Genomic DNA, 14643 nt, shown 5'->3' with positions numbered 1-14643 from the left:
GATTTCATTATCTGTCATCTATTTATTTTCCATACAATTCATACGAAATTTTGTTACTTGTGCTTTATTGAGATTTAACTCTTTTAAAGATTCAGGATTGACTACCTGATTTTGATATTTACTATGTAAATGCTCATGTATTTTGTTTCTTTCATTTATCTTATTCAACCATTCCGTTACTCACTACTTTTTTGCCTAACATTTATTTTTATCACAGAACCATTTATTTCTAATGACTTACAACCAACCGTCTTAATGCTCACTTTCGGTAGACATATCTATATCACTAAGATTAGGGGCCGCGGTGGCTGTGGTAGAGCGTTCACCTCTGGTGCTTGGGGTCCTGGGTTCGATCCCAGCTCCCGCCAAGTGAACTTTGTGGTGGACAATCATCGTGTGCGTGGGTTTCCTCCCACTTTCTTCATTTCCACCATTTCATTCATTACTCATCATCATCGTCTCCTTTAGCCTAACCGGCATAACCGTGGGACGTAAAACTTAGAGATTTCATTTCATTTCATTACTAAGATTTTTAATTGTAACATTGTTTCCTAATTCGAATTCCTGATTTTACCTCTCTGTCGTGACAAAATGTTTACCTACTTACGACTTTCAGAAAAAATAGGATGCGTTTCTGTCACTCTATTATTATTTTTCTTCATAAATACCCTAACAATATTATGGTCGTCCTAATAAAACAATTTTCTCGACAAAGTGTATTTTTTGCATTCGCTAACATGAGAAATTCTCGGCCTAACAAGCAATAACAATTCGTTATTGACGATCACAAGCTTTACGTAGGTCCTATTTCTAAACAGAGAGTAACTTCGTTTTGCTGACTTTCATTCTTCTACCAGAATAATCACGTACAATATGGGATATGGTTTTTATGTGAGTGTGAGAAATATTTTTCCACAATTTAAAACTGATTAAACTTGCTGAAGCACCTGAATCACGTAAAGCAAAAACTTCATTAGATATTTTTACCTTTATTTCAGCAATGGCGTTCGGTGTTACAATTTTACTTTAATTTTTTATTTTCTTCTTCGTCATGTAACGAATTATCGCTCTTCCACTTCACTACATTTTAAAGTTTTTCTCAATGGTCACACAAACAATGGACAACTATTATTGAGTGCATTTACTTTAGTATCAATTTTACTACTAAGTTCCCTGTAGTGAGCAACCGCCATACAGGAAAAAAATAGTTCGGGTGCAGAAATCTCATGTGGATAGTTGGACCAATAGGAGTAGAATTTACCAGAATTGGTGTTTGGGGGCATAAAATTAACTTCATTGACATAATTGGAAACTTCGGCGGACTAACAGATATATGACATTTAGGAATATATATTCCAATTATTTGGTGTACGACAGTAAGGCCTATCATCTTTTGTGCAGTATTACTGATTGAAAGCTGATGAGTTCACGACTACAGTTACAAGAGTAATTAGTAGAATGTAAATTATCACTATAATTACTATTATTATCTCTGCACCTATTTCTCCTAAATATATTTTTGCGTTTTCTTTTATTATTACCGTACCATTTGGACTTTCATCTGATGGATTTGAAAAACATTACCATTTCCGTTATTTCTTAGTAGTTTCGAATTACCTTTAAAATGGTCATTTTTATATGATACAAGATTGATTTTCACAAATTTCTGGTTAAAACCCACCTCTAATGTCAGATCTCGGAATTAATTCTAATTTCTGAATTACTTGTAATACTGAGGATAAAGTTAAAGTAATGAGTTGACGTCTAAAATACGGTGGAATCAAATTTAATACCATACGAATTGCAAGATGTTCCTTAATGTCGGGATTAATTTTCTGTATCTTGTTACATCTATAAGAGATGAAGTCATGACGCAGTCAGTTTTGGGGTCATATTGCTCATTTTGCAAGTGCAACACTATTAAAGTTGTCAGCTTGTACTTGTTCGGTTTCGAATTCGGCTTTAAATTTGCTTTCAAACGTTTCGTATGCACTTATCAAAAGAACAACAACTGTTAGTGTAACCAAGTGTCTGCACGGAATATTCATGATTGAAGCGTGATCTTTAAAGTTCTTTAAAAATGAAGTTGGCATATGTCCGTTTTCATGTCCCGATTTTTTTTCAAAATAATCTAAATCTCTGAGAGTTACATAAACTTTTCTATCTACCTCAATCTTTTTCTGCTTACGATGAACGCAAAATAAACGGGATTTAGCGCCACACTTACGGCTACTTCATTCGATATCACTACCATTTGAAGCACAGCATACACTGACAGATCTGCTTCTATTTTGAACGGTATTGTTTTCCATTTTTTGTACTCTCACTTGAAAACTATTTGTTTTGTCAAATTATTTAACAGTTAAGATATCTTTGTTGTCTTCAAATTAAACTTCAGTTCATAAATATTTGTTTATGTTTCCATATTATTCCATATAAGCTGTTTAGAAATTCTAAGTATGTCATTGTGTTTATTATCCATGATAAAAGGGTACTAGATAATATAAAACTAGATAACGATATTGTAAAATCCTGATCATAGGTTGGCTATAAGCAATAGCAGAAGACACCTCAACCTATAAGCCATCACATGATCTTGAAGTATAGATACATTAACGATAGCAGCGTCAGCATCGAAGAAGGACGAAGAACCCCGAATATCCATAATAAAAATGGATGCACCAAACACCTAGAGGTCAGTCTGAGTGAGGTGGACCATTCCGCTCTTAAACCATTCTTGACTTTGAGGAACTCCCTCATCTTTCTCACCGACGCTATGGTTAGAAGAATCCTATTCCCACTGCTTGGGTCGGAATATAATATCAAAACTACCCACTCTTGTCGACTGCTTAGATCGAAGGAATAACGTATTCACGAATTTCAAAACCTGACTGGGTCTGGAGTTCTACACGAACGCTTTCCGCACTCCTGTCTTGCTCCTCGTGGTAGGAGAGAAACTTTTAAAAAGGGATATAACAATGTCACTGCTTTTATTATTGAAATAACTCACTTACGGCTCAAAAACACCGGATTTTGCTATTTGGTGTGGTGCCGGTATTTATGAAATTGATCTCTTATTATACCAATAGCATCAGATATTCTATCTTTGTAGGATTCAATCACAGACAAGATCACGAGAAACAGAAGTCTGTACAACTTTGTATTTCGAAACTCGACAAGTTGCCAAGTTAAACCAACTTTACCTAAAGCTGAAGAATGTTTTCAATAGTCCGCAATGAGCCTACACCTTGTAACAAGGAAATCCCTTAAAATTACTCTTCAAAGAATGCTGCTGATGGAGTCAACTCATCTTTAACTTACCTCTTCCAATACGAAGACTGAAAAAATCATTTCAAATATCCTCAACTTACCCACTTGTCATTCAGCCAATTTTATTATTGATTGTCGCAACTTACCTGGTCAATTCGGTTTTAATTTTACTTGTAATTTTTAAAACCTACAACAAATAATAACTTCCATGAGAACGTTTTTGAGACATGAAAAGAACATGTTATCTAATCACTTTTCGCGAACTCCTCCGTGGCTAAGCGGTTAGCGTACGCGCCTTTGGCGTGGGAGACCCGGGTTCGATTCCCGGCGGGAGCTCATGTGGTTCGGATTCCACGTTAATCAGTAGGTCCACGTCTCATATAGCCTCGCTGCTGAAAGGGACGCTAAACTAAAATCAACTCAACTCAACTCTAATCACTTTTCGGAATTTCACTTGCATTCATCATCTCCATGAACTGTGATAGGCCTATCCGTAACTGTGTTAATAGTAGTACCACTAGTGGCAATTGGATTTTTTTTTTTTTTTTTGCATAACCGTATAATGCAGAACTACTTAAGTGACACTTATATACAGGGTGTAACAGCTCGTTATGTTTACAACACTTGGGAGGTGATTCTAGACATGAAAACAAGGAAGTGTCTATGTAACACAAAGTTGAATATAGTATCCATCCGGAGTTGCGGGCATCCGAAACTGTGTAAAGAAATGAATGGCCACTTGGAATTGTGGCAAAACGACAAGTCATAGAACTGCGACGACAGGCAGCACACAAAGAAACAGTACGCAGAGAATAGAAAGATGCAGTAATCAGTTGTGTACACTGAGGGCGTAAGGGAGTTCCCAAAGGAAGAGAGGGCGTCATTTCAGACTTCGCTTGAGGGGGCAAGAGCACCACCGACGTAAGACTTTTTCATTTTGTACTAGTATATTAGTAGACAATCCATTAGAGTATATGTATAATTCAAACTCTTGGGGGAGGATTGCCTCTCCTACCCCTCCTAAATGATGCCCCTGGGATTCCCAGCAATTTTCTGAAGGATACATGAACCAAAATAGGCGAAATGTACGGCTTGGCTGCAATACGTGCGGTATGCTGTGATAGATGTATATAGCGTAAGCCGATTCAAGATGGCGGACGAAACATGATGTGCGGGGTTGCCCACACACATGCAGGAAGAAGTACATTCGTATATGCAGCATGTAATTAACCACATTCGCAGTGATGATATTACAAATATTGCACGCTATGGCATGTTGATAGCAATAGAAAGAATATTATTAGTTGGGTGAAAACATTTTCCCAGTCAGTACGCGGTGGACCATCGACATTTCTCTAAAAATTGGCAGCCTCGGATTAACAATCTCTGGTCCTACTTCCGTTTTGAAAATTATACTACCAGTGGCAGAGACGCGACAAAAAGCCAATGAAGCACAAAATTACTCCTCCTAAAATATGTTAAATATCCGTGATTGTTTACATTAAGGTCAGTCTAAAAAACATTAAGAAAAGTACCCCGGCTGGGCGGGAACCACCAACCTTATGATTACTAGGAGCGTGGTCTTCCGTCTTCGCCATGGTGACTATGAAGAAAATCTCGTTTGTAGAGGAATAAATCCTTAAGATCTCTTTAGTTTGGCCAATCAGTGATCCTTTAACCGTGTATATTCGACGATAACCGTTTGGGATCATATAAAATGCGTTAGCCATGTAATTTTATAACAAAATGACGCGAGTCTATTTACTTTATTTCATAGTTCTCCTATATTTACTTTCTAATGATCGGCGACAGCTGCCATCTCAATTTATACAATTGAAGATCGTTTTTTTTTTCAAAACTCGATAGAGCACAAAACATATTTTTACAAGAATTGCATTTTAGTTATTATTGTACATAACCTCTATCGAGTTCTGACAAAACGCTCATGATTTAGTATTCTATACCAGTGTTGGGCAAAATCAATTGAAATTAATTGCAATTGATCAATCAATTGAAAGTAATTGCTCTGAAAATCAATTGCAATTGATTTCAATTGCAATTGATTTCAATTTGTAATTGACAATTAATTTCAATTGCAATTGAATTCAATCATAAAATTTGCAATTGAATTTTCGTCAATTGTTAATTGTTAATTGGTCACCAGGCAATTGAAACTTTTAATTGTTAATTGTCAATTGCAAAGGGTGCAATTGAAACATTCAATTGTTAATTGCAATTGACAATTGAAACTTGTAATTGTTAATTGTAATTGTTGATTGCAATTGAAATCAGCAATTAAAACTGAAGATAAGAAGATGTATGTATATTGTATTGTCCACTTGTTACTGTTTTACATATTTCAAATAAGGTACTTATAAGAAATGCTGGATACCTACCATCCCTTTCTTCCCTGGGAAGAAAGCCGTGAAACTAAGTATTTTTTAAATATATTATGTTTATGGTTCTATCCCCCTCGAAAGAACTCTATATGCCCGTCATGCATACAATAGGAATGAGCACAAGCGAGTTCGAGGAGTTTTCTTTAAAACTCGACTCGAGACCTCGGCTCGAAAAATTTCCCCCAACTCGACTCGAGTTCGGATCGAGTTTTCAGTCGAGTCGAGCCAATTCGAGCTAAATCCTTTGTGTAGTTCCAAGTACTACTATCTTCAAGTATCCTACATAGACAATATAATTATCAATGATACTTCTACTACTACTATAACTAATTATTATTATAACACCGTGTACCTGTATAAACATGGAATATAGGCGGTTTACTAAACATGGAATATAGGCGGTCGGAATACTAAAAATTAGTTGACTGTCGATCTCGGTAGTCAAGAAATCTTCAGGAGGCAAGGACATCGGTCACGAGGTTCTTGGTTTGAGTTCAGGAGGAGCAAATATTCGGGCTCGAGCCAAAAGTGTTAGAAGTTATGGGACTCAAGCCAAACATGTTTAAAACTGCTCGACCCGGGTTTAGGGTTGTCAAAGACTCAAGCGGCTCGCTCACAGCTCATTCATTTTTCGAGCCGAACCGAGAAGTGAGCCGAGCCAACAGCTCATCCAACCGAGCCAGCTCGAGTCGGTGGCTCACACGAGCCGAACCGAACCGAGCTGATTGCTTACCCCAACCGAGCCGGTTCGAGCCATTGGCTCAGTTAAGCTGACTCGAACCCAGCCTATGGACTCGTTTCAACGGAGCTGGTTCGAGCCATTGGCTCCAATCGAGCCGATTCGATAACTCGTCTTTACCGAGCCGGTGATGATGGGAAATGAATGAAATGAAGAAAGTGGGAGGAAACGGGAGAACCCCGAGAAAATCCACGAGCACGGTGTTTGTCCACCACAAAGTCCAAACTGCGCGAGCTGGGATCGAACCAGGGACCTCAAGCACCGGGGGTGAACGCTCTACCACTGACCCACCGCGCCCCCTGGTAAGAACTACAGTATATACTTATATTAGTGCTCACGGCGTCATTAGCTTGTTCCACCACCAACGAATTTCGAGGTACTTTGTTTTGCATCTTTTGTGCGTGTTTTTTGTCGCTTTGTGCGCCTATTCCCACATTTTGTGCATCACCGGAAGTGGGTCAAAATGGGCCTATAAATATGGCGGAACAAATTATTGTTCTTCCGCCACCAATGAATTTCGAGGTCGTTTCCTTCACATCGTTTTGTGCGTCTACTTCCGTTTTATGCGTCATGGGAAGTGGGTTAAAATGAGTCCCCAAGGTGGGACGAAAATGACCAAGAGTTCCGCCACTATTGAATCTCGAGGTCGTTAATTTCACATCGCGTACCCTTTTGTGCGTCTATTTCGAAGTTTTGTGCGTCACTGGAAGACGGTCAAAATGGGCCTCAAAGGTGGGACGAAATTGACCCACTGCTCCGCCACTACCGAATTTTGAGGTTCTTCCTTTCGCATCGACTAGTGAATGTTTCGTGCCGTTTCGTGCCCTTATTTCCACGTTTTGTGCGTCACCGGAAGTGGGTCAAAATGGGCTTTCAAGATGGGACGAAAATGACCAAGAGTTCCACTACTATCGAATTTCGAGGTCGTTAATTTCACATTGCGTACCCTTTTGTGCGCCTATTTCGACATTTTGTGCGTCACTGGAAGACGGTCAAAATGGGCCTCGAAGGTGGGACGAAAATGACCCACTGCTCCGCCACTACCGAATTTCGAGGTCCTTTCTTTTGCATCGACTATTGAATTTTCGTGCTGTTTCGTGCCCCCATTTCCACGTTTTGTGCGTCACCAGAAGTGGGTCAAAATGGGCTTCCAAGATGGGACGAAAATGGCCCACTGTTCCGCCACTATCGAATTTCGAGGTCGTTAATTTCACATCGCGTACCGTACCCTTTTGTGCGCGTATTTCGACGTTTTGTGCGTCACTGGAAGACGGTCAAAATGGGCCTCGAATGTGTGACGAAAATGACCCACTGCTCCGCCACTCCGAATTTCGAGGTCCTTCCTTTCGCATTGACTAGTGCCTGTTTTGTTACGTTTTGTGTCTCTATTTCCACGTTTTGTTCGTCACCAGAAGTGTGTCAAAATGAGCCTCCAAGGTGTGACGAAAATGACCCACTGTTCCGACACTATCGAATTTCTAGATCATTACTTTTGCATCGTTTAGTGCCTTTTTTAAAAAAGTTTTCTGCACCTAATTTTCGTCTTGTGCATCACCCGAGGTGAGTTAAACGGGGCTTTAAAGTGGGAGTTAAATGGCTTACTGTTCCGCCACTATCGAATTTCGGGGTTGGTTTTTTCGCATAGTTTAGTGTGTATTTTGTACCGTTCTGTTCGCCTACTTCCACGTTTTGAGCATCACCAGAAATGCGTCAAAATGGTCCATCAATGTCTGAGGAAATAGAGCCATTGTTCCGCCACTATCGAATTTGGAGGTCGTTTCTTTCGCATCGTATAGTGCCTGCTTTGTACTGTTTTGTGCTGCTATTTCCACTTTAGTGCGAAAACGAAAATGGCTCAAAATAGCCTACAAGTATAGCGGAATAACTTAATGCTGTTCCGTCACCATCGAATGTCGAGGTTTCCTTCACAATTTTTATGCATGATTTGTGTCGCTTTGTGCATCAGTGGGAGAGGATCAAAATGGACCTTGAAAGTGGAATGAATATGTATTTTTCTGCCATATTTGTAGGTCGTCTTTGAACCACTTTCGTTGGCCTACAAAACGTGAAAATATGCGCAGAAATGGTAAAAACATGCACTAAACAATGCGAAAAAGCGACCTTGAAATTCGATACTGGTGGGAGCGTGGATCATTTTTCTTCCCATATTGAATGCCCATTTTGACCCACTACCCTTGATTCACAAAACGTTGAAATAGGCTTACTAAACGGTAGAAAACACGCACAAGAGGATGTGAAGGAAATGACCTTGAAATCGTTCCTGACGGAACAGCATTAACTTGTACCGCCATATTTGTAGGATAACATTGACCCATTTCCGGTGACGCAGAAAACGAGGAAATAGGCGCACAAAACGACACAAAAAATTTCCATGAATTAAGCTAAATTTCCATTTAAGTTTGTAAGCTTAATTATATGGAAAATTTTATACATTTTTCCTTTACGTTGGTCTACTTTACGTTGATTTGGGACTTTTAAATTTTATTCAGTTTTCCACTGAAAAGTATCTATAATTCAACAAGGAAATAATTATTAATTATAATTATAATTATTATCTATATAATTGAATTCATTGTAATTTGTTCCATAACAAACACTTTACCATTTCGTACTAGCTGTTATGCCCGTTCTTCGCACGGATCAGATAAAATATCAATGTAAACAAACTGAACAACGGGAGAACAATTAAGAAACATTTCTAAAATTGGATATATTTTGTGTGAATATACACATCCAACAACGTACATGTGTTTTCATTGGGAAGGCCGATGGGGGCTGAATTTCAATGTAAACACTATCGGGGGTGTCACTATACGTCTGAGCAACCCCAATAAGTATGGATTCGACACAAATTCTACTACTTTTACATGTCCCGGTGAACGCCCCCTCAGACCCTCTTGGTTCGTATTGTGAAAAAATCTCCTCTGGCCCCCACCAACTCCCAACCAATACCGCGAAAACTATGAATCTGACACTAACATCTGCCATTTTCTACTAGTCTACTTTTTACATATGACGGTAAAGTCCCTATAATCCTCAGATTCCAATTTTGAAAAAAACAATGCCTCTGGCCCACAGCCGATGGGGGCTGTATTTGGAAATCAACGCCTGTGGAAGTATCACCATTCATCTCAGCGACAGCGAAAACTATGGATTTGACACTAATATCGGTCACTTTCCATTATTTTTAAATGTCTCGCAATTCCCCACCCCCGGTGATTTCCGGCCCGCATACAATGGTGGCTAAATTTGAAAATCATCGCTAATGAAAGTATCACCATTGATGTCAGCCACCGCGAAAACTACGGATTTGACATCGGTCATTGTGGATTATTTTTACATGTCTCGTGATCCCCTTTATAATGCCTCCCTTTCTTAGCTGATGGGGGCTAAATATGAAAGTAAACGCGGTCTTGAGTTTCACCATTGAACTCAGCTATCCCGAAAACTATGGATTTGACATTATTATCGGTCATTTTCGATTATTTTTACATGTCTCGGAATTCCCCCCTCTGGTGACCCAAGGCCCGCATACAACGGTGTATGAATTTGAAAGTCATCGTTAATGGTAATGTCACCATTGATACCAGCAACCGCGAAAACTATGGATTTGACACCAATATCGGTCATTTTGGATTACTTTTACGTTTCGGTATTCCTCCCCTGTTGACCCACGGCCCGCAGCCGAATAGGGTGAATTTAGAAGTTAATGCGATCGGAGTTTCACCATTGATCTCAGCGACCCCGAAAACTATGAAATCGACACTGATATCGTTCATTTTCTACTACTTTTACATGTCCTGGTAAACGCCCCTCTGGGGCCCCCTGGTTCGAATTTTGTCGAAAACGCTTTGCCTTGGTGTGGGACCTGGACCAAGATATCTTTGACCAAAATTTGGTAACTCTCGGTGGACTTTTCTGGTCCCCAGGCCGTCCCGGTAAACGTCCCTGGAGACCCCCTAGTAAGAAATAAAAAAAAAACTCTTCGTCTTGGTCTGGGGCCTAGACCAAGCTACCCGTGACCAAATTTTGAAAAGTTTCGGTCCACTCGTCTCGTCCACAGGCCGCACAAAGATAGACAGACAGACACACGAATAAACTCTATTTTATTTATATTAGAAAGGTCAGATCCGCCGTTATTGTATTAGTGCGGTGCTTGAGCGATTGATCGTAGAAATTCAAACTCCGATGAGTGATAATTTTATAGGCTTGTTTTATTACAAGTTTAAACTCTTTAGTCAGTAGAGAAGAGGGCGTGAATCATGGGTCAGAGTTGATGACAATGTGTTTTGGTGGGTCTGTGGGTCACAGTGGGTAAGAGTGGTTTATGGTGGGTGGTGGGTCACAGTGGGTCACGGTGGGTCGTGGGTCACGACGGGTGGTGAGTCAATTGGTCGTGGCTAAAGTTTCCATTGTCCCACGCCCTCTCTGAACTACAGTGTTGAAAATTAATCAGTGAAAATCAATTGCAATTGATCAATCAATTGAAAGTAATTGCTGTGGAAATCAATTGCAATTGAATCAATTGCCAATTAATTTCAATTGCAATTGAATTACAGAATTCAATTGCAATTACTTTCCACTGCAATTACTTTCAATCGATTGATCAATTGCAATTGATTCTCCTTTATTAATGGCCAACTGCAATTAACAATTAACCATTACTTATTTCAATTGTTAATTGCAATTAACAATTAAATTTACAGATTAATTGTTAATTCAATTGAAATTTGCCCAACACTGTTCTATACACACTACACATTTCGAGATTTGCTGTTTCTAATATCACAGTTCGATTGGTAGCATCAAAAGTATAGGTCTACCTATCCCATATATAAATCCATTTCTCAAAATTTGCTATATTGAGTTTTAAAAGAACACTCCTCAGTTATAGATGCAGGGGTCACTTTAGGAACAATTTGTTAGGAATATACGTATATGTAACAGCACGCACATGACTGGCGACAGTTCGTGTTGGTCTCTTCGCGACGAATCGAAGGTGCGTGGACCAAGATGAAGCCCTCGCTGCTACGCGGTGGTAACTTCAACACGCCGACTCTAGATATCTGTTTCGATTCGACGAAACCCTGTTGCCAGTGGCACACTAGCGGCAATCCTTCGACGCGTCGCTATATCGACGATCGACGTTACCGGCAAGTGAGCCACTAGGTGTTGGCGACGTTAACGGTATGGGAAAGCTTGTTTTGCGTGACGCTTGCAGTCCTTAGCTTTGCAGGCAGTGTTTACATCAAATTATGTTCCTGAGTTAAAGTGGACAGTTATGGAACATGTGATTTCAAAGATTACAGCAGCTAGAAGATAGGCTTGCCAACTGGCCGGTATTTCACTAGCCTGACCGGAAATATTGCTGTTATTTTGATCAAGGCCGAGGCCGGTGACCAGTACAAACTTATTACCAGCCCCTTTTTGACCGGTCTTTTGAATTCTGTAATCCAGAATAAAACATCGAACTTCGAAATTCTTTACCAGTCCCTTTACAAATATAAATTTCCATTGTATTATACATTAAGCGATATATATATATATATATATATATATATATATATATATATATATATATATATATATATATATTAATCTGTGGCAGTTTTTCATTTATTTAAATGTATAATTTGTCATAATTGTGTGGTATAAATATAGCGATAAATTCAAATTGTCCATCTCTACATTTAGGCATTTCTTTAGTACAATGTTTATTGCATTATTTAGTTTCACGTCCCTAGCTTTGTATATGACATTTTCCTCAAACTTCCAACTTCCTTCCTCATGACTTCTTAAAGCAATTTCGCGTAGTTGAAGTATAAGTTTAAAGAGTAAATTTCAGTTTGCAAATCCAAAATTGTCACGTAAGGATTAATATAATTTTGTTCATCTGTTTTGATATTTTTAAAGTAGTGGCAGGTACTGATAAATACGATGAAATTATCAATACCGACTCCAGTTTTTCATTTTGACCACATGTATCTATTAAGCTTATTAGTAAATGTACTAAGGATATGCAGAATACAGATGCTAATTCACTTTTTATGGATGGGTTCAAAGAATGTACTTCACACTTAGGCCTACATCATAGAGAATTTTGAGGGGGTGTCGTAATTCTATTTTTCAGAGTTGGCAATTCTACTAGAAGACAGTGCTCTGGTGTTGTTGTTGTTGATTTTAGTTTAGCGTCCCTTTCAGCAGCGAGACTATATGAGATGTGGACCTACTGATTAACGCGGAATCCGAACCACATGAGCTCCCGCTGGGAATCGAACCCGGGTCTCCCACGCCAAAGGCGCGTACGCTACCGCTTAGCCACGAGGGAGCTGTGCTGTGGTGTTAATTGCGGTAGTTGTTTGTATGTGATACCACGTTCTGGCTAAGATGCCACATATCTCACTATCCGAGCTGGCTGTATGCATTTCATACATGTATGGGAAGCGGTTGTATAGTGATAAGTTCCCTAATCGACGATTACCGTCGCACGTCGTTTTTCAACGTCTCTATCTTCGTCTTCGAGAAAGGGGATCTCTGAGACCCCAAATGGATATTGGTTGAAAGAACTCGACATGTGCGAACTGTTAGGGTTGTAAAGGAAATGGTTGTGGTAGTTCTGGCCTGTTTTCAATCCAGCATACGCAGTTTAACCCATATATTACACGCTGGTCATATGAGTGTGTGGCGAGTCCTCCATGACGAAGCTATGCTCCTGTTCAAGTTGAAGAAAGTACATGAGCTATTGCCAGAAGACTTTCTCCACCGTGTGGACTTTTGCCAATGAGACTTACGTCAAACTATCGCATTCCGAACTTTCCAACTGTGATCTTGTGGGCCGACGAATCAATATTTAGCAAGACGGGTGCATTCAACAATCACAACAATTATATGTGGGATGTGTGAAATCCACATGCCACTTTGGTGCACGACCATCAGCACAGATTTGCAGTCAATGTGTGGTATTAACGACCATCTAATCGGACCTTGCGTGTTACCTAACCGAGGCCTATTACCCAAATGACATTTTTTTTTAATCGCTGAAAGACTGGATGCCATTGGAAAGCAAATAAAAAAAAAAAAAAAAAAAACGTGGTTTGAAGAAAAACATAAATACATAGCCTTCAATTTATAAACCAAAAATTATATTTGAAAATGTGCTTTAAAGAATATAAGAACAGTGATTCATTAATTAAGGTGGATCACCACCCGGAAGTCAGTACATATTTTAGCTCATTCCCTTAACTACTGCGCAATCAAACGTTACATTTATAAATATTATAGTATAGGATAAAGTTATGTTTCAGCTACAACACAAGACACTGATTCATTTGGTTGTCTTCTGATATTGAAAACAGTAACAAATAGAAGAAAATATTTCATTCGTTTTACAAAGAGCTCACAAGATGGCACTTGCTGTTAGATCTTACTAGAAGTGCTTAATTTTATGAAATGTTTATTTGAATGTGTAAAGTACTTGAAAAGTAACGATCTTATTACGAAATAGATATATTGTTTGACCGGTTTTCCTGTTATGTTTCACATTTTATTTAAATATTAATTTACATTCAAGGAAATAGATTTTGAGAAGAAACTTGCGCAGAACGCCATAATGCGTTGTTGCCAACTTTGTACGTTTAATTTCTTAATTCTAGCGTTGCAGTTCGAGAAACGGAATTTAGCTGTGAATTGCAGTGAGAGTCGAAAACTAATTTCTCCAGTAAATATCCAAACAGAATTCCATGATTACGTCCTTTATTATCTGGGACCAGTACACACTCGACACAACCTGGCAACGCCGCACTATTCAAGCAGTATTTAGTATAGCACCGGGAACACCTAGTGATCCACCTTAATTGGAACGGTAGAACAACTGTTAGAATTATAATCTCTTTTAGCTTGCATGGTATAACTATGAAACTGAAACTGAAAGATTTGATTTACTTTTTTTTTTTTTTTCGAATCTCGAATATAATAATAACTATTTAATGACACATTTATTTTTGTTTGGTTCTTGAATTAGGTTGGTTTCACAAGAATTTACTATATAAAATGTCAATGTGCAATATATTTCAAGCTTACGTATGTGTGTAACTTGACCGCAGGCCCCCAAAAATATGGTGAAGGTGTAATTAGATGATTTAGTTAATATATTGATAGATCTCAGTTTAGGGCCATTCCACGCGAAAGTGAGCCTGAACCCAAATTTTCGAAAAC

General features: G+C 38.9%; 1 long non-coding RNA gene across 1 annotated transcript in view; it reads right to left on the bottom strand.

Annotated features, from left to right (window-relative positions):
* LOC145666827 (uncharacterized) overlaps positions 1 to 14643 on the bottom strand; it is a 103681-nt gene that overhangs the window by 84335 nt on the left and 4703 nt on the right. The window lies entirely within an intron of this gene.

This window comes from Thermobia domestica, chromosome 12 (genome assembly GCF_964235325.1).
Source record: "Thermobia domestica chromosome 12, izTheDome1.hap1.1, whole genome shotgun sequence".
NCBI classification, from domain to species: Eukaryota; Metazoa; Arthropoda; class Insecta; order Zygentoma; family Lepismatidae; genus Thermobia; species Thermobia domestica.
This window is presented reverse-complemented; position numbering and strand designations above follow the sequence as displayed.